Source organism: Meles meles, chromosome 12 (genome assembly GCF_922984935.1).
Source record: "Meles meles chromosome 12, mMelMel3.1 paternal haplotype, whole genome shotgun sequence".
In the NCBI taxonomy this organism is placed as follows: domain Eukaryota; kingdom Metazoa; phylum Chordata; class Mammalia; order Carnivora; family Mustelidae; genus Meles; species Meles meles.
Genome location: NC_060077.1, coordinates 42,806,350 through 42,826,163, shown reverse-complemented (window position 1 = coordinate 42,826,163; position 19,814 = coordinate 42,806,350). Strand labels below are relative to the sequence as shown.

The following is a 19,814-nucleotide window of genomic DNA, read 5'->3' as shown; positions in this document are numbered from 1 at the left end:
CACAAAAGGACAAATACTGCATGAGGTACCTAGCGTAGTCAAATTTACAGGGACAGAAAGTAGAATGGTGGTTACCAGGAGCTGAGGGGAGAGGGAATAGGGAGTTAATATTCAATGGGTAGAATTTCAATATGGAAAGATGCAAAAATTCCGAAGATCGATAGTGATGATATCTGCACAACAATGTGAATAAACACGGAAAAATTAATAAAAGGAACCCTCATTTAGAATGGAGTCAGAAGGCCACAGGCGTTGGGGGGAGAGTTCTCATGCCATTCCAGCTGAGGTCAATTGCAGATCCCCCAGAAGAGATGCACCCTGCAAGCCATACTACTTAGCTTCTACTTTACTATTCCATCAGGAGGAAGGAAGGTTTTTCTCTTCCCCCTGCAACAGCCCAGTCAATAGGAAACTGTCATAACTCAGCCAATGAAAATCCTCTATACTTCAAATATCCAGTTCACACCAATGAACTTTTTTTTTTAAGATTTTATTTATTTATTTGACAGAGAGAGATCAGAAATAGGCAGAGAGGTAGGAAGAGAGAGAGGAGGAAACAGGCTTCCCGCTAAGCAGAGAGCCCGATGTGGGGTTCGATTCCAGGACCCTGGGATCACAACCTGAGCTGAAGGCAGAGGCCTTAACCCACTGAGCCACCCAGGCACCCCTCCAATGAACTTTTTTAAAAAGATTTTATTTATTTGACAAAGAGAAAGCAGCAGCAGAGGGAGAGGGAGAAGGCTCCCCACTGAGCAGAGAGCCCCATGCTGGACTAGACCCCAGGACCCCGGGATCATAACCTTAGCTGAAGGTAGATGCTTAACTTACTGAGCCACCCAAGCGCCCTCTAATGGACTTTTTGTTTATAACACCCCTCCCAACTCCCTTTTTCCCTCTATAAAAAAGCATTCTTCTCCTTTGTTCTTTGGACTTGCCCATGGTTTTGCCATAGCTTGCTTGCCCCTAATTAGAATTCTCTGCTATTCCTGAATAAAACCATTTTTTCTGGTAAAACAACTGGCAGTTTTATTTTTAAGGTTAAGATACCTAATACCACTTAATTGTATGCTTAAAAATGGTTAAGATCAGGTGCCTGGGTGGCTCAGTCTGTTGGGTGTCTGCCTTCAGCTCAGGTCATGATCCTGGAGTCCTGGTGTTGAGACCCACATTGGGGTCCCTGCTCAGTGGGGAGTCTGCTTCTTCCTCTGACCCTTTCCCCTCTCATGCGCGCTCTCTCTCATTCTCTCTCTCAAATAAATAAATAAAATATTTTTTAAAAAATGGCTAAGGTGGTAAATTTTATGTCATGTATATTTTACCACAAACACAAAAAAGAATGAAGGGTCAGAGATTTTACCCTACTCAAAAGCTAACAAGTTAACGTGGATATTGACAAGACATGAAATTCCTGGGTCAGAGTCAGAGGACTTTATTACTCTCAGTCAAGGCAGAGGCAAGAGCATGAGCATGTTCTTCACCGGTTTATCAACTCCCAATTCCCACAGAGAAAAATGAAAAGGGCCAGTGAAACCTGCACAGACATAGGAACTTTGAGCTTACAGACCCAAATATTATACAATGAGCATTAAGCATGTTTACCCTTTGCTCCAGAGACAGATGTTTTCTTTATTATATTGCATAGTAAGCATGCCTGCCTTTTTTCCTGGGGGGAAGACACTCTTTCCATCTTCAAAGGCTATTCACTACACAAACTTCCCTGAAAACATGGTCTGGAACAAATGGAAGCTGAGCCTTGTTTGCAGGATGTACAGAAACATGACAGACCCATGGAGAACTGTCTCCCAACAATCAACATACATTATTTTTACAAAAACAATAACTTTTTTCTTCTTTTTTTTTTAAGTGAGAACCAGGCAAAACAGTGATCGATGTGAATCTCCAGTTTCATTTTCTTATTCTTTGTGACAGTTTTAGGGTAGTAGAATTTACACACCACAAAATTCATCCATTTTAAGAGTAAGGTTCAATGAGCTTTAGTACATTTACATAGTTGGGCAACTACCACTAAAATCCAGTTTTAAAACACTTCCGCCACTGGAAAAAGTGCCGTTATGCCAGTTTGTAATTAATTTAACTACATCTATAGCATCAACAACAACCATTGACTGGCTTTCTGTCTTTACAGTTTAGCCTTTCCTAGAAATATCACACAAATGGAATCATATAATATGTAGTCCATTATGTCTGGGTTTTAGCTAGCTATTTTTGAGATGCATCCATATTGTTGCAAGATTCAACAGCTTGTTTCTTTTTATTGTTGAGAAATATTTCACTGAAAGATATACCGTGTTTTGCTAATCCATTCACCAATTAATGGACTTTTCATTGTGTCCAGTTTGGGGCTATAGTGAATAATGCTATCTTGAATTTTTAAATATATTTGTTCTTATATAGTTAACCACATTTGGTCTCACAGATAACAAATTTCAGAATGCTGACCAAAAAGTATTGATATCTAATGCTTATACAGTACTTGGGATTTTCCAGGTAGTATTATAAATGCTTTCTATGTATTAACTTCTTTATTCCTCACAATAGGTAGATGCTATTATTATTATACCCTTTCACTAAACTGAAGTACAGAGAAGTTCAGTAATTTGCTCAAGTACACGCAACTAAAGTGTCAGATACTGTGGTAATTATTTCACAATATATGTAATTCAACTTACTGTGCTGTACATTTCTTTCTTTTCTTTTTTTTTTTAAGAATTATTTATTGGAGAGAGAGAGCAGTTAGAGAGAGAGTACATGAGTGGGGAGGGAGGGGCAGAGGGAGAAGGAGAAGCAGACTCTCTACTGAGCAGGGACTCGATTCCAGGATCCTGGGATCATGACCTGAACCGAAGGCAGGCATTTAACTGACTGAGTCACCCAGGTAGCCCTTTTAAGTAGGCTCTACACCCAACATGGAGCCCAACACGGGGCTTGAACTCACAATGCTAAGATCAAGACCTAAGCTGAGTTCAAGTGTTGGATGCTTAACCAACCCCAGGTGATATATCCTGTATACTTTAAACTTCTACATTGCTGTATGTCAATTATAGCTCAATAAAACTGGGAAAAAAGAGAGTGAAGATTCAAATTCAGATAAGCCAGATCCAGAGTTCATGCATTTAACCAGTATACAATACTTGCTCATACCTAAAACAATCCACTTGTGATATAATTCTGTAACTTCTTCTTTTTAATAAGGTAGGTACCAGTTTTACAATTGAGGCAGGCATGTGTCTTCAACTATTAATTTGGTTATGTTCTTTGTTTCCTTCTCTCTTTCATATTCTGAGAGTCCCCTCCCCTTTCTTCCCCAGTCCACACTAAAAACAGAAACAAAAAGGCAAAAGCAAAACAAACCTTCAGACTTAGCAAATTGAGAGCAAATCTCTCAGTACAAGCTGAGAGAGCTAGCTTTTCCAATTCTGCTCACTAGATAATATGGAGCCTAGAAAAGATGAGGCAAAATCCATAATAGTCACTTGTGCAGGAGAGCAAGGACCAAAAGGAGGGATGATCCTGGGGTGATCCTCAACCCAGAAGGAAAGTGGCCTTTGGAAGAAAGAAAAAGGGAGTAGAGAGAAAGACAAAGAATAATATATCCTTAAAAATTGTCACTTATCTTTGAAGGCATTAAGCTCAGTGAAATAAGCCAGTCACAAAGGACATATGCTGGAGGCATCTGAGTAGCTCAGTCGATTAAACATCTGACTCCTGGTTTCGGCTCAGGTCATGATCTCAGGTTCGTGAGATGGAGCCCTGTGTAGGCTCCTCACTGGGTCTGAAGCCTACTTGAGATTCTCTTTCTCCCTCTGCCCCCTCCTCTCATGCACATGCCCACACACATGCGCTCTCTCTCTCAAAAGAAAACAAAACAAACCCAAAGGACACATGTGTGATTCTATTTATAGAAGGTATTTAGGTCAAATTCATAGAGGCAGAAAGTAGAATGGTAGTTGCCAGAGGCTGGGGCAGTGGAGTGGGGGAAATGGGGAGCTATTGTTTAATGGGTAGAAAGTTTCAATTGAGGAAGATGAAAAATTCTGGAGATGGATGGTGGTAATGACTGTACAACAATGTTAATGTACTTAATGCCACTGAACTGTGCGACTTAAAAATGGTTAAGATGGTAAATTTTGGGTTATGTATATTTCACAGCTTTAAAACATGACTTCTAATTCACTGTTGTTCAGCATGGACAGCCCACAGTTCAGCAGTACTGGACACCAATAACCCCACTCGCCATAACAGAGATGGGCACCCAGGGAACTTGGCCACCTTGGGCAGGAGGTAGAGCATGAAGGGAGAACCATGACCCTCTCCTCCCAAGGAAGAACTCAACAGTTCAGCTGGGACTCTCTTGGTGAGGATAGCAACAGACACACCACTATCACACCTGGTTCTCATCAGTGTGTACATACTGTGTTCTACCTCATCCATAGATAGCCAGTACAATTAATGAATGCACAGTACTACTGCACAATCATTTGTTACCTAGTCTCTAAATATCAGACACATGGGTATTTCCAGTTATTCATCAAGACCAGAAGTCAGGGGTGCTTGGTGGCTCAATTGGTTAAGTGTCCACCTTTGGCTCAAGTCATGATCTCCAGGTCCTAAGACTGAGCCCTGCACTGGCCTCCCCCTCAGTAGGGAGTCTGCTTGTCCCTCTCCCTCTGCCCCTACCCCACTGCTCATGCTCTCTCTCTCTTAAATAAACAAAATCTTAAAAAAAAAAAAAAAAGGACTAGAAGTCAAGGTTAAGAATTAGGAACAAATATCTCCATTTTCAACCCAGTTCTTTTATTACATCCATGCATGTTCCTTTCAGGGTCCTTTATAACCTCCCTGGCTCTGTTTTTTTTCACAGTTTCCCTAATAGTGTGGGACTGGAAGAGTGGTTCTCCTTCCTTGCTGCACATTAGAATAGCTAAGGAGTTTCTAAACTGCACTCAAGCTCAGGCTATATATCAGGACAATTACCTCAAAATCTCTGGGCATGGCACATGAGTATTTCTAAAAGCTCCTAAATGACTCTAATGTGTAGCCCAAAGGAAAAATAATCTCTTAAGTCTCCTTCCATTCTAAAAAGATGAAAGTGTTTGAATTAAAAGAGAGCTATACATATTTTGCACTAATACAGGTTTTTGTTTGCAATTACCTCCTTGCTAAATTGAAGTATTTCCCCAAAAAGGGACTATGAATTAAAGGGTACATTTTATGACATTGCTATTTGGAATAATGAGACTGATCTACAATGTCATCTACCAAATATGAATATACTCTTTCTTCATTGCCACAGCAATTTTGCAATGTATAATTTTAATTTATTAGCAAGTTTAACAGGTGTGAAATATATCTATCTCATAGCTATTTTTAAGTGCACTAAAAAGTTGTAAAATCGACATTTTTTTCATGTCAGCTAATTATTTGGCTTTTGTCTGTGTGTGAGCTCTTTTGACCTTTGCCATGGAGATGATTATTTTTCTTGAGAGCATTATCAATCTGTTAATGTAATAATAAACAAAATAAAATAGCTACCATTAATTGAGACCTACTATGTGTTACTGTACCATGCTTTACATGTATTTTATTTTTCACAAAATTATACAAGGCAGTTATTATCCCCACGTTATAAATGAGAAAACTAAGGTTCAGACAGGTTAAGCAAGTTATCCAAAGTCACACAGCTAATGAATAGTGGAGCTGGGATTTGAATCCACCTCCATCTGGCTCTCGAGGACTATCCTCTTTACTAGACAGGTAAGCACTAAATGCCTGTCCTGTTCACAGTACATGCTGATGTTTTGCACCATGTGATTCCTGCTCTCTGACCCGCAGTGAAGGGTAATTTCAGACCCAGAAGTAACTGATGAATATCCTGGCCAGCAACTTGCTGTGTATGGCCTGGTCCAAAATGGTGAGCCAAGCCAATCACATTCCTCTCTTGAGAATTTGAATTTGGAAATGTTGAGTGTCAATTTACTTAACAGAAGGAGAAAAGTGAAAAAGGCTGAACAAAGAGTTGCCTTGTGTATACTGGAGTCAGAGGAGCTATAAATTGAAATGATGAGGGATTAGAAACTAGGGCTAGCAGAGAAAGATAGTTGGTAGAGAAAAAACTAAGTAGATGTGCTTAAAAAAGTAGAGACCTAACCTGAGAACAATCATTTGGCCCATGAAAGGAAAAAACCAAAGAGTCAAATACCCGAAGCTACCTCTGTTTCCAGCAATTCTCCAGTTTGGAGGCAGTTTATGTATATCCCTAACATAGGCATCCTTTTTCTTGAGCTGACTGGCCTACGTCTCTTCTTGTTATCAAACAAGTCAAAATAAAGCACCCTTTTTATTGAAATACTCTGGATATTAAGCTTTTTTTCTTAAAGATTTTTATTTATTTGACACAGAGAGAGATCACAAGTAGGCAGAGAGGCAGGCAAAAAGAGAGGAGGAAGCAGGCTCCCTGCTGAGCAGAGAGCCTGATGAGGGGCTTGATCCCAGGACCCTGAGATCATGACCTGAGCCAAAGGCAGAGGCTTTAACCCACTGAGCCACCCAGGTGCCCTGGATATTAAGCTTTTATCTGTCATATTTATGATAAAACATTTCCATTTCAATTCTTTCCTTGTTTTCATTATATCTTGACTTTTATAAAAGTGGAACCATCAATTTATAATAAGTAATATTTTCACTGGTCAAAAACTTATATTTGCCCAAACTATAGTGACAGGGAGCAAAGAATGACTGCCTGAATGTGGGGGGAGGTAAGAAGTGGGAGGAGTCAGGAATGAGGCTTTACAAATGGGCATGAAGAAACTTTGAGGGTGATGGATATGTTCAAGAGCATGAGTGTGGTGAAGATTTCCCTAGCGTACACATGTCAAAACTAATGATATTTATACATTTTGAATATGTGTGGTTTACTACATACCAATAATATTTTAAACTCTTTTTTTTAAGTAGGCTCCATGCCCAGTGGGGAGCCCAGTACAGGGCTCAAGTTCATGACCCCAAGATCAAGACCTGAGCTGAGATCAAGAGTCAAATGCTTAACCACCTGAGCCACCCAGATGCCCCTAAACCATTTTTTAATATAATTTCTTATTTTTTTATTAACATATAATGTATTATTAGCTCCAGCTCTGTGAATCGCCAGGTTTACAAACTTCATAGCACATACCTTCCCCAATGTCCATAACCCCACCACCCTCTCCCTCCCCCCTCCCCCCAGCAATCCTCAGTTTGTTTTGTGAGATTAACAGTCTTTTCTGGTTTGTCTCCCTCCTGATCCCATCTTGTTTCATTTATTCTTTTCCTATCCTCCAAACCCCCCACGTTGCCTCTCAACTTCCTCATCTCAGGGAGATCATATGATAATTGTCTTTCTCTGATTGACTTATTTCGCTAAGCGTAATACCCTCTAGTTCCATCCACGTCCTCGCAAATGGCAAGATTTCATTTCTTTTGATGGCTGCATAGTATTCCATTGTATATATATATATATATATATATATATATATATACCACTTCTTCTTTATCCATTCATCTGTTGATGGACATCTAGCTTCTTTCCATAGTTTAGCTATTGTGGACATTGCTACTATAAACACTCAGGTGCACGTGCCCTTTTGGACCACTACATTCATATATTTAGGGTAAATACCCAGTGCAATTGCTGGGTCGTAGGGTAGCTCTATTTTCAACTTTTTGAGGAACCTCCATGCTGTTTTCCAGAGTGGCTGCACCAGCTTGCATTCCCACCAATAGTGTAGGAGGGTTCCCCTTTCTCCGCATCCTCGCCATCATCTATCGTTTCCTGACTTGTTAATTTTAGCCATTCTGACTGGTGTGAGGTAGTATCTCATTGTGGTTTTGAGCCCCTAAACCATTTTTCAAAACAAATACTCTTTTCTCCAATTAAGACACTTACACAATTCTATTTCATTCAACTTATTATGCTTTATCCTTGACTGGAACTCACCCGCTATTTATCCTGGTTCATGCTATGAGAGCTTAATTCAAGTTTATTTTTCTCAGTTTTAATATTCCCTTTCTCAGCTACCTTTTATAAATAGTTATTTCTGTCACTATTGTTTATTACACTTGAGAAGTCATGTGCTGAACCCTATAGTTTTCAATCTATTTCTATTAACATTTTTCATTCCTTGGCCAATTTTTCTGTTTTTAAACCTAATACTATCTGCTTTAGAGGTCTGGAATTTTGTTCCCTTGTGATATCTGTAATGTTTTAAAGTCATGTAAAGCACTTCACATCAGGCAAGGGTGCTAATGTTAGTACACACACACACACACACACACAGTTATTCTTGTATACTTACATGAAATTTATTTCATGTAACTGTTATACACATTATTTTAACAAACATCTAATGCACTCTATACGAAAAGAGTTTAAATAGACAAAATTACTACAAGAATTAACAAACTAACATACAAGATTTTATTCATTGTTCTCCCATCTTGAGCAGTAATTTTTATTGGGCTTATATATCCAAACAAGCTCTAACCTATCTGTGGTTAATCCAGCCACAACAACTACATTCTGCACCAAGAAAATTTTCATTCTGGACCTAGCAGGCCATACAGAAGTCTGATAACATACATCTGCTTGTGTCTCAATACAGGACTACTTTCATCACTCACCCACTTCCTAAGTCTCCTTTATTATTTTCTACCACCTTGGCTTCAAAGTTCTTGAATAAAGCTTACTGTTTTAACTTACGTTGCACTGCACACACAGGACGTGACTGGCACTGTGCAAGGTCATGGAAATAAAAACAGAAGGTGGCACCCTTGGGAAGTATATGTACCTTCCTATCATCTTCCTCTTTCATCTATCATCTATCACCTTCCTCTTTCATCTTCCTGAAGCAAGAAATTATCTTGGAAAAGCCCCTTCAAATTTAACTTCTGGTTTTTTGGTCTTTCATGGATTATTAGGTAGTGCTGTCAGACCAGTGAGCTAATGCTTTATGGAATCAGCACTCCACAGGATGATGCAAAAGGAGGTATTCAGTATTAAATGTTGACAGCCTATACAAAACAGAATCTACGCAAAACAGAATCTATGCAAAACAGAATCTATGCAAAAGGAGGTATTCGGTGTTAAATGTTGACAATCTATACAAAACAAAATATACAAAATTCTTTCTCCAGGAGAAAGAAGAACACAGAATCAAAAGTTGTAATATACTGGGACACCTGGGTGGCTCAGTGGCTTAAGCCTCTGCCTTCAGCCCAGGTCATGATCTCAGGATCCTGGGATCGAGCCCCGCATCGGGCTCTCTGCTCAGCAGGGAGCCTGCTTCTGCCTCTCTCTCTGCCTACTTGTGATCTCTCTCTCTGTGTCAAATAAATAAACAAAATTTAAAAAAAAAGTTGAATATACTTACAGGTGGCTGGCAAAACAGATACTGCCCTAAGGCACTGATTGCTGTGAATTAACTCTTGCTGGAAAGTGTGCAAGAGACCATAGTTTTTCTTTTCCTGGGGAAAAACAAAAAAATAAGTCAACATTTCGGGCAAATATCCCCACTCCAAATTATTAATATGATCATTTTTATAATTGTTTTAAATTTTATTTATTTGACAGAGAGAGAGAGAGAGCACAAGTAGGCAGAGTCGCAGGCAGAGGGAGAGGAAGAAGCAGGCTCTCCGCCAAGCAGGAAGCCCAATGCAGGGCTCGATCCCAGACACAGGGATCATTACCCAAGCTGAAGGCAGCCACTCAACTGACTGAGCCACCCAGGCACCCCCATTTTTATCAATAATTAGCATGTTTTACCAATAAATCTAGCATAGAGGCTGAAAGCTCAGGACACACATTAGATTCCTGCTTCTTTTCTTCCCCTTGGGCAGGTTACTCATCTCTCTAAGCTTCAAGTTCCTCATCTGCAAAACAGAGGTGACAGTCATCATCTTTCAGGGCAACGACTGAAAGGTAATGTTAAGAAGATACTTCAAGTGCCTGACTTATCTGAAGTACCCAATAAATAATCCATTAATTGATTATTATTGTGAAAAGTATACATTGAAAAACTTCTACTTACAAAGTGTAAAACTAATAGAGGGTATTGTTTTTCAAGCTAGTTGGAAAGCAAGCAAACACACATGAAAAAGCAGAGAACAATCCAAAGTGATTTAATGTTTTTCAGTGTAGTAGGATGTTAAATATGAAGTTCCTGTCATCCCAGAATTTTGGAAGATGTCCCAAAGGCTGCAAACATTAGTTGTCAGAATATCTATTCAGGACATGCTACACAATTATGAAATTGATTTTGCGACCGCTTAAGATGATGTTCCGCCTCAGGAATTAGAAGAGACGAGGAGACCAATCTCTAGACCTGAAAGATTCTAGAGAGACCAGCACACTGAATTCTTTGGCGAGAGCTGTCAGTGTTCTGTGCATGGATTCCACACATACGTGGTGTGAGGAGCAGGTGGGGCTTCTCAGCACTTTGAAGGGATCAGTGACCTGCCTACAGCGTGTATTGTTGCTGGACGAAGTATGCTGCTCGACTAACTGTTGTTTATGTTGCAGGCAGTCTCTTTTCTGTCTTCAGCTTTGTACAGTTCTCTTTTTACTCTTGATGTTCTGAAGTTTCATTGGGACATGACTTGGTACAGAGCTATTTTTTCTGTTCATATGTGGAGTGCGCTTTCAACCTGAATAAAGATTATAAAGATTTTTGACTCTCTTTAAATTCTGGAAAACTCTCAGGGGCGCCTGGGTGGCTCAGTGGGTTAAAGCCTCTGCCTTCAGCTCAGGTCATGATCCTAGGGTCCTGGGATCGAGCCCCACATCAGGCTCTCTGCTCAGCAGGGAGCCTGCTTCCTCCTCTCTCTCTCTGCCTGCCTCTCTGTCTACTTGTAATCTCTGTCAAATAAAATAAATAAAATCTTAAAAAAAAAAATTCTGGAGAACTCTCAATCATCTCTTTTAAGATCATTTTCCATCATTTTTATCTTGCTCTGGATTTCCTATTAAATATACAATGGACTATCTCAATACATCCTCCATAACTTTTGACAGCTCTTTTATATTTTTACTTTTTTGTCTCTTTGTGCTACATTTTGGTGAAAGCCTCAGTACCATCTTCTAACCCACTACCTCAAAATGTCCAAAACTATAATGGTCATTTCCTAACATCACCATAGCCACCTTCCAAGTTATTTCTTCCCCATGTTCCTTATCTCAGTGACTGGCATTACCATCTGTCAGAAATCCTGATTCCTTCTTCTCTGAGGCCTACCTTCTATTAATAATCCTCTATACTATTATCAGAGTGATTTTTAAAAAATACAAATCTGGGGGCACCTGGGTGGCTCAGTGGCTTAAGCCTCTGCCTTCGGCTCAGGTCATGATCTTAGGCTCCTGGGATCGAGCCCCACATTGGGTTCTCTGTTCAGCAGGGAGCCTACTCCCCTTCCTCTCTCTGCCTGCCTCTCTGCCTACTTGTGAGCTCTGTCAAATGAATAAATAAAATCTTTGAAAAAAAAAATACAAATCTGATCGTATTAATCCCATAAGTATGGCAGATCAGTGGTATCCCACTAACCTTCAGAAACATGGCTTAGAGGTCATTCAGGACATGGTCTCTGCTTACCTCTTAGGCCTCATATTTTTGCCATTTTCCCTTCACATTCTACCTTCCAGATCTTCATTCATTCAATATGTATTTTTTAATGGTTTTTTGTTTTTTTTAAGATTTTTTTTATTTATTCATTTGAGAGAGATACAGAGACAGAGACAGAGAGAGCACAAGCAGGAGGAGAGGCAGAGGGGGAGTGAGAAGCAGATTCCTCGCCGAGCTGGGAGCCCAACATGGGGCTGGATTCCAGGACCTGGAAATCATGATCTGAGCCAAAGGCAGACGCTTAACCATCTGAGCCACTCAGGCACCCCTCAATATGTATTTTTACTTAGTGAGTGCCTGTAATGTGCTACTTACTGTTCTGGGCTTCAGGATACTTCAGTAAACAAAACAATCCCCTGAATTTTGTCTTCATAGAATTTAGTATGAAAAATAAGCAGTAAACTAAAAAAAGTGTGTTTTATGTCAGAGATAATAAATGCAGTAGTAAAAGTAAAGTAAAGCAAGAGAAGAGAATGCTGTAGGTGGAAAAAGAATGATGAAATCTTAAATGACCAGAGAAGGCATTACTAAGATGGTGATAAGTGAAGACTCAAGAGAGCTAAGAGAAAGCAATGAAAACATTAGAAGAAAGATCACTGAAATCAAAAGGAACAGCAAACACAAAGATGTTGAAGAGGAAAAATACCTCCTTCAAGAAACAGCCTGATCAGTATGGCTGAGCAATTAGTGAAAGTTCATGGAGTCTGATGTTTTGGGGGCTTACAGGCATTTGGCTTTCACTGAGTTGAGACACCACTGGACGGTGTTGAGCAGAACAATGATATGATCTAATCCCTATTTTAGAAGGATGAGTCTATGGCTGTGGAGACTAGAATTTAGGGGGACATGGAAGTAAGGAGACCAGTTAGAAGGCTACTGCAAAATCCAGGCCTGATAACTGTACTAGGGATAGTAGCTGTAGGGGTGGTGGGACATAGATTGACATGTTTTGAAGGACTTAACCAATAGGTTTGGCTAACTGCTATTCTAAACCCTGGAGATGGTTTGATTAAAAGATTGGACGAGAGTCAGGAAAGAAAAAGAGGTGGTAAAGATAAGTAAATATTTTTGGCCTGAGCAACTTAAAGGATGAAACTGCCATTAACCTAGATGGAGAAAATGTCAGGACGAGTAGGTTTTACAGGTAAGGTTAGAAGATCAATTTGGGAGTCTGAAGTTTTAGATGCCTAGTAAACCTCCTTGTGGAGATGTCAAGTGACTATATCATAAGTCTAGAGTCCAGAGCAGAGAGAGATCTTGGCCAAGGTTCATATTTGAGAATAATCAGTGTCTCAGTAGTATTTTAAGCCATGAAAATGGATGAGATCAGTTAGGGAAGAAATACTGACAGAAAAAAAAGAGGCAAACACTGAATCTTGAACTACTTTGAGGAATTGGGAAAATTAGGAGGAACTGGCAAAGGAAAGAGTAGCCATAAGGAATATGCCACAAGGAACCAGGAAAACCAGGAGAGTGAGGCATCCTAAAAAGAAGAGAAAAAGTGTTTCAAAGGTGAGGGAGTGATCACCTAGTCAAATCTGTTTGAAAACTGAGAATTGGCCATGATGACATGGATGACAAGGTCACTTGGTGACCTTGATAAGCACATGGTCAATGAAGTACTTGGGAAGAAAAGCTTTATTATAGAGGGCGTAAGAGACAATTGGAGCTAGGTGACTCTTAAGGAGTTTTATAAAGGCCAACAAAGAAATAAGACAATAGCTGGAGAAGGAAAGTACACCAGGAAGAGGGTTTTCTGTTGTTGTTATTGTTTTTGTTTGTAATATATTAATTTTCTACGGCTACTGTAACAAATTACCACAAATCTAGTGGTTTAAGACCATATAATTTAGTTATCTTACACTTCTATCTTTAAAATTGCAAATTGGATCTCACTGGGCTAAAATGAAGGTGTCAGCAAGCCTATGTTCCCTTCTAAAGGCTCTAGGGGAGAATCTGTTTTCTTGCTTTTCCAGCTATGATGTCACTCACATTGACATCTTCCTATTTTAAGGTCAGCTCATTAGTAACTTTAATTTCATCTGCAACCTTAATTCCCCTTTGCCATGTAACCTAACATATTTACAGGTTCTGGGGATTAGGAGGACATCTGCTACATATCGGATATATTACTGCATACCTATTGATGGGAATAATCCAAAAGAGAGAAAGAGAGAAAACCTGGTGATGCAGGAGAAGGTAGAATCACTGGAGTAACAGGAGTTAGCAAATGGAAGAACTGGTTTCCACAGGAGTAAGGAGGGTACTTCCCCTATTTAACAAAGAAAAGGGAGAAGACAACATACGGGGACAGATGCTGGTCAGTAGGTAGATGCAGTGGTGACAGCTTGTGGGAGTGTCTGTTTTTTCTCAATGACTTAGAAATAAGGTCCTCAACGGAGAGCAAGGATGGGAGAAAAGGTGTTGGAGATACTAGGAGACAAAAATTATAAAACTGACATCTAAGAGAGCAGGAGCATCAAGGTAACATCAAGGGCCCACTAAGTCATTACTTAAACTGTGACCATTCAGCTTGCTTCCTCCAATTGAGTAGACAAAGCACTGGTGTATTAGTTAGGGTAGAATAACTACTCTACAAATTCCAAATTTCAGTGCCTTAACACAACTAAAGTTGATATTTCTCTGAGAAATTTATATGGACTGTTTCACCTAATGCCCACAATGGATGACTAAAGTAGATGCTATCATTATGCCCTTTCTCAGATGAGAAAACTAAAGAATTGACTGAAGTAAGCCTAAGCCATAATTTCTGCTTTAAGTACTGGTTTTATTTGGGAGTATTTAATAAAAAATCTGCTTCACAAGATTAACTCAGCAAATGTAAGTTGGTTACTATATTCATTCATTAACAAATTAATATGTGTATCATTAGGCTATATATTTCAAAACAGTTTGTGATCTTGTATTTGTCTTTTAATCACAGGTCAGGTAAATTATTTTCTGGATAAATCTTATTTCTTCTCTTGGTTTTGTTTATTCATATTCTCTTTTCTTGAATCTTCCTTAGCATTTTAATTTATCTAAGGATTTATCTTTTCCAAATTTATTAGTATGGAAATAATAACTTTTCCCAAATATTCTTTTTTAAAGATTTATTTATTTATTTGAGAGAGACAGAAAAGAGAGCGCATGCAAGCAGGGGGACGGACAAAGGGAGACAGGTAGAGAGAATTCTCAAGCAGGCTCCCTGCTGATCTTGGAGCTCAATGATCTTGGGGCTCAATCCCTGGACCCTAAGGTCATGACCTGAGCCTAAACCAAGAGTCAGTAGCTTAACCAACTGAGCCACACAGGCACCCCACCCCCCCAAATATTCTTAATTTAATTCCACACTATTTCATTTATCTTGTATACCACTCCTGAATTTTAAAATAATTGTAATTAATTATTTTATTTTTATTATTATTTTTTAAAGATTCTATTTTTTAGTTGAGAGAGAGCACAAAGGGGGAGAAGCAGAGGGAGAGAGAGAAGCAGGCTTCCCACCAAGGATGCGGGGGCTCCATCCCAGGACCCTAGGATCATGACCCAAGCCGAAGGCAGTTGCTTAGCCGACTGAGCCACCCAGGTGCCCCTGTAATTAATTTTTAAATGAATTTTTTATGTAGAACTTTCTATACCCTTTTAATATACTTATTTGTAGTTTTGGAGCTTTAAAACTAATTTCCATAAAGATTAATTTAAAGGTCTTAACTTCATTTAAAAGAAAGGAGCTCCTCCTACTGTTTTCCTGGATTAATGCTAATTTGTTACATCCTAGTTTGTGTAGAAAGGATTAGAATTCCATTTATGTAGGCAAAACCAGAATGTAAGCCCTGTCTCTCACCATTCAAAAATTTCTTACATGCGATAAAAATTTAAGTGATCACTAGGAAATTACCAACTTCAGCAGTAAATGCTAAAGGTTAATTTAGCCATGCTTCCTGTTGTTTGGGTAAAGTGTTTCCCTTCTTGAACCAAAGAGAGCATAGAATCGTAAAATAAAATGTGGGCTTTGGATTAGGCCATTTACCAGTTATGTGCATTTGAACAAATAACCAGTTACCAAAGATTTACTGGCATTCATGGATAATTAGGCACTATCCTAGAAGTTAGGAATGCACGAATAAGAAATTCTGGCCCCAGTCCTCCCATCTGTCCTATCCCCCGACAAGCACAGAGACTAGAGTTATAATCCTGGTTCTCTTATTATCCTTTGGGTAACATTGGCAAATCATTAAAATATTTGAGCTTAGTTTTCTAATCTGTGAAATGGAGGTAATAATACCTATCTCACAGGGTTGTTGTAAGAACTAAATGATAAAAACTCTTTGGTAAAATACCTAGCACATAATAGTTAGGTACTAATGTGAACTCCTTTTCTTTCTCCCTTTGGATTTCTCTGGGCTCTCACAAAGAAGCCTCACCTCGAGGCAAGAGCAATAGTGTCCTTTTAAGAATTACAGTACCCCACAAGAATCAAAAACTATATACTCTGAGCTCCTGAAACATTAATGCAAGGTTTTCTCAACCTCAGCACTAGTGACATTCTGGGCCAAATAATGCTCTGCTATAGGGGGCTATCCTATACGTTGTAGAATGTTTAGCAGTATTCTTGGCCTCTCTACACAAGATGCCAGTAGCAGCTCCCTGGTTGTGAAAATCAAAAATGTCTCCAGACATTGTCAAATATTCCCTTAGGGAAAAAAGTTACCCCTGGTTGAGAACCTCTGCATTAGTGGATCATAAACTCACATGTAGGGTGTCTTAAGGAGCATTAAAAGTTAAATGACATAAAATTGACACAGAATAGAAAACATCACAGGTACTCAAGTATTGCTTAGTGATATAAATCTCTCCCCTTTTTTTTTTTTAAGATTTTATTTAATTATTTGAGAGAGAGAGCACAAGCAGGGGCAGTGGCAGAGGGAGAGGGAGAAACAGGCTTCCCACTAAGCAGGGAACCCGATGCAGGGCTCCATCTCAGGACCCTGAGATCATGATCTGAACCAGAGACACTTAATCAACTGAGCCCCCCAGGTGTCAGTAATATAAATTTCTTACAAAGTTTTAATCAAAAGTTTGAAAGCCACTGTTCTGTACTTAAGACTTCTCACATAAACTATCTCATTTAATCAGAAAACTCTGTAAAACTGGCAGGACAGATGTTATTCCCATTTTACAAATCAGAAAATTGGGGCTCAGATCAGCTGAGGGACCCGCCCTCAGTGTTACCCAGTAGGCTAAAGGAAAGATATGAAGAACCCAAGTCTCTAAACTTCTAGTTATAAGGTAAAAAGGAGATTGTTACCTGAGGGCAAAGATCTCCTGTGTGGTTCAGAAGAACAGAGACATCATTGAGTCATATGTCTTAGGGAGTGGGTCCAATCATTAAAACCAGGTATCAGTACACTAGATGGAAATTTGAAAAACATTTTATCAAGATTTTTATTTTCCAATATAAAGGACTTATAATCCTTTATATACCCAGAGTTACTTATGGAATGAATAAATGAATGAATGAATGAACACTGACCACACAATTCCTGTTCATCTTCAATTACCCAGTTGTACTGATCACCCTCAGACAATCAAGCATGCTCTTCCATTTGCTTGGAATCTCTACTCTCCTTTCGCACTGATTTTTTTTTTTTTTTAACTTTTACTTTTTATTTTTAAGTCTTTTCTTCTTCTTTATTTTTTATTTATTTTTTTTTTTTTTAAAGTAATCTTTATGCTCAACATGGGGCTGGAACTCTTAACCCCAGATCAAGAGTCACATGCTCTGGAAACTGAGCCAGCCAGGTGCCCCTCCCCACTGACTTTTAGAATCAGCTCTTTAATAGTCCTTTAGGGGCCACCTTCCACAAATCCCCAGACAGGTTTATTTCCTTCTCTGTGTTCCTTCTAAAGGCCTGACTTAATTGCACTGCAATGATCTGTTTTACAACTGTTCCCTGATACTCCCTGTGCATTTGCAACCCTTTCTGCTCCCTCTCCCTTCATCCCAGAGGTAGCAACTATGCGCTATAAACCACAATACCCACCACACTGCTTGGAAATGCATTTGCTGTGTAATACCTGTTGACTGAGTGGAAAGAAAGAAGACAAACCAAGCAATTATCTGACAGTATAGAAGCAAAGAATGCTGCTATTTTTTGAGCTGAGAACACTAAACTACCCATTTCATTGTGGATTAAAGAAAAGGACAGCACTTGGAAGGCTCCTGCTCTCAGTGGTGGCAGGCCACCACTCTGTGGAGGTGTGAGTACACTGCAGGGTGCCCACACTGCTGCCCAAGTCAAACTCCAAAACCAAACCGCAGCTCCCTATCCCCAAGCCACCTGGAGTTGGCCCTGTCACTGTCTAAGTCTTGAGTCCTAAGCTATCTAGTTCTGCGTCCCCACACAGTAAGATTAGCTTAGGACCCCAGTTAAATAGATGGCTTCACAGGACTTGCTCTAGAAGATTCTGAATCATTAGATTGGAGATAAGGCACCGGTATTTTGTATTTTTAACCAGCACCCCCAAGTTATTCATATTATCAAGGCAGTGCAGGAAACGAATCATCTTTGTGTCACTCACACTATAGAATTAGGGCATTTATTTTTCAGTGATTTTACCTCAGTGTTAACTTTGGAATACGCCATTGGTTAACAGATCAAATGTTCCTGGGGTCCTCGAACCTATAGTTAATATTTAGACTATATTATTCAGCAGCTTTTACCTTCCTTGGCAGCAGGGTGATTCAAGTGAGAGGCAAGGGCCATAGCCATAAGCCACCCCAAGTCTGAACTGTTCTCACCACATGAGCCAAACTAGGCACTGAAACTTATTAGTGCTGAGATGATCTCATCGTTACCGGATCCAATTTACTCCTGTCATAGTTAAGCTCAGAAGAGCTGAGGTGACCAGCACCACAGTCTTCTTCACCAGACTTGGACGGAAAAGGACAGAACTGGGGAGGGCTTTCCTTTAATAAGATGCATTGTTAAAAGCTGTCCAAGGAAAGGAGAGCTGAGAAAGAAAGAGGCCCGACTTTTTACTCCTATTTTCACCAAGCCACAAGTCTGCATCACAGTGAGAAGTAGGGGCAAGATTCAGTTAACTCTTGCCGGTCACCGGTCTTCCTTCCTAGTCAGATCCAGTCTTTCCTTGTTAACCGGGGCTCTGGTGGGGAAAATACCAGCCAACGTTTTTGAAGAGGGAGGAAGTCTTCATCATTCGTGACCTCATGAAATCCGTCTGGGCCAAAAAAAGATAGTGACCGCTTGGCTGAGGGCCCTGGGGACTTCCGAAGGTTTGTTCCGGTGTGGAAGGGGTGGGACTCTTCAAAAGACAACACAGTAGGCAGAGATAAAACCTCCCACACGAAAACCTCATAAGCCGAGACGCAGACCGAGAGCGAGTCTCGCGCGCAGGCGCACGACGAGCCCGCGGCCCGGGCCTGGCGCTCGGGAGTCGCGCGGGGGCGGGTCACGTGGGCCGCGCAGCCCTCTCTGCGATGTCCCTAAAAGGACTTGGGCTAACGGGCCCCGCCCCTGGCCGTGCTCTGGAATGTGCCGGGAGGCCGACCTACAGGACAGGCTCACCCATTTGCCAACAGGAAAGGGGGAAAGAAAAGCTTACCTTGTAAGAGGAGGTATAAAAAGACAGAAACTCAGGGGAACCATTACACGAACCATTACAGAATACTCTTATGTTCGGAGCCGCCCGCTTCATACTCCTTCCCGTGCGCTCGTTCAAAACTGCACCCTTCCAGCACACTGGGAACTCCCCCCATCCGTCCCCTTTCTATTAAGTCAGGCCCACTCTGTCGGCCGACAATGGTGACTGGGCTCCCTTCCGGTTTGCTGAGCGGAGGCCGGAAGTGTTGGTTTTAGGGGGTCTGGGAGTTGAAGAGTGTTGATAGCAGCCAGGACAGCGAGGGGGTTACTCAAGTGCTCGGATTCTCGCGGCTGTGCAGGGTGAGTGGTGCTCGCGACGACCCGGCGCGTGCGGCCCATCCCGGGGACCCATCTCCGCGGGGCGGCTGGGTGGGCAGCGGCTTGGCTGCGGGCCGCCAGCGCCGGGAGCGCTCCTGGGCAGGTGTACTGGCGGGTTCCCTGGTTCCGGTCTCAACGGCGAGCTCCGGGATCGAAGTCA

At 40.6% G+C, this 19,814-nt stretch overlaps 2 protein-coding genes across 12 annotated transcripts in view; one reads left to right on the top strand and one right to left on the bottom strand.

Moving 5' to 3' along the window:
• The window catches only part of MYOM1 (myomesin 1), a 158,613-nt gene that overhangs the window by 138,686 nt on the left and 113 nt on the right, over positions 1-19,814 (bottom strand). For 6 of the 10 annotated variants that reach the window (XM_046024821.1, XM_046024820.1, XM_046024831.1 and 3 more), the window contains exons 1-4: positions 19,299-19,431; positions 16,981-17,081; positions 9,818-9,924; positions 9,426-9,519 (exon numbers count right to left, since the gene is read on the bottom strand). The gene's annotated coding sequence lies outside the window, so the exon portion shown is untranslated. Of the gene's footprint in view, positions 1-9,425; positions 9,520-9,817; positions 9,925-16,980; positions 17,082-19,298; positions 19,432-19,814 lie in introns of those variants that run through there. The other 4 variants (XM_046024822.1, XM_046024823.1, XM_046024824.1 and 1 more) reach the window with 4 other exon arrangements.
• The window catches only part of LOC123954111 (myosin regulatory light polypeptide 9), a 34,270-nt gene continuing 33,942 nt past the window's right edge, over positions 19,487-19,814 (top strand). For both annotated transcript variants that reach the window (XM_046024835.1, XM_046024834.1), the window contains exon 1: positions 19,487-19,636. The gene's annotated coding sequence lies outside the window, so the exon portion shown is untranslated. The remainder of the gene's footprint in view (positions 19,637-19,814) is intronic.